Consider the following 1,607-nt stretch of genomic DNA (forward strand, 5'->3'; position numbering starts at 1 on the left):
ATACTAAAAATGAACCTGACTGCTCTGTAAAATTAAGTAAAAGAACAGGAAAAATTCTCCAGAATACTAGTCCGATACTGGATTGATCAGTGTGTGTCAGTCACGAGGCCAAACATCCCTGATCAGTCAATAAAATAAGTAGCAGTTGGGTACTGAGTTGATGTAATTGATTAACCTTAACCATATCTCCCAAAATTTCAGGCCTTGTGCCAAAAGTAGAATTTATAATGAAAGTGGTGAATCATCAGAGCATTGGAAAAATTACTTTGCAGTATTACTTTGCAGCTCACTAGATCCCCCTGAGTTCAATTCCCACCAAGGTCGGCTTTAATTTTCATCTTTTCGGGTTTGAATAAAATAAAATACCAGTCATGTACGGGTGGCCAATGAAATTAATTAACTCTTTCTTCTCATAATTGCTGGCTATGTGCGTAAATAAAAAAAAAAATATTTTTATTATTATTATTATTATTATTATTATTATTATTAAACATATGCCCATGATCACATGTTTTTAGACAACTGTTGTAGTCAAGTATATTGATACCCCCTCGTGTGACAACCCTAGTAAAATGGACCTTGAAAGATTTTGAACTGAACTTAGAAATATAAAGACTAGAATACCACTGTGCGTTTTGTTTGGTGCTCAACCGACCCTGCCAATTCACTGTCTTCAAAAATGATATTTTCTTAAAAGCAAAATGTCCATAAGTAGATTCGAACTCAGATTGTAAAGACCCAGAACAAATACTGCAAAAGGAGCAATTTTGGCAATCCATTATTGTTATTTTTTTCTTTATTATTTGTTTTCAGTCATTTGACTTTGGCCATGCTGGAGTACCGCCTTTAGTCGAACAAATCGACCCCAGGACTTATTCTTTGTAAGCCTGGTGATTATTCTATCGGTCTCTTTATGCCGAACCGCTAAGTTACGGGGACGTAAACACACCAGCATTGGTTGTCAAGTGATGGTGGTGGGACACACACACACACACACACACATATATATGATGGGCTTCTTTCAGTTTCTGTCTACCAAATCCACTTACAAGCCTTTGGTCGGCTTCGAGCTCTATGTTGGATTACTGACTGGGTTGCTTTGAATATATTTTTTGCTATTTCATCAAACCTCCCACCCCATCCCTCTGTGACACATGGTAGAGGGGCAATAGGCTGGAGTAGGGATTGAACCAAGTGCGTTTAATTCATCACTCAACCATTCCTGTCTGCCACCACTCATCATTCTTAATACTTATTTGTTTTACTTGTCACAAGGGCAATCACTAGAAGGAGGGCATTAGGGGCGGCAGTTAGAATGTTGGAGGAAGGCATGGATAAATAATAATAATAATAATTATAGTAATAATAATGATTTCAAATTTTGGCACAAGGCCAGCAATTTCAAGGGAAGAGGATAAGTCGATTACATCAACCCTAGTGTACAACTCGTACTTATTTTATTGACCCCCAAAAAGGATGACTGGCAAAGTTGACCTTGACAGCATTTGAACCCTGAATGGACAGACAGATGAAATGCTGCTAAGCATTTTGTCCAGCGTGCTAACGATTCTGGCAGCTTGCCACCTAATAATAATGATAATAATAAT

The sequence above is a fragment of the Octopus bimaculoides genome, unplaced genomic scaffold, assembly GCF_001194135.2.
Source record: "Octopus bimaculoides isolate UCB-OBI-ISO-001 unplaced genomic scaffold, ASM119413v2 Scaffold_164267, whole genome shotgun sequence".
Classification (NCBI taxonomy): domain Eukaryota; kingdom Metazoa; phylum Mollusca; class Cephalopoda; order Octopoda; family Octopodidae; genus Octopus; species Octopus bimaculoides.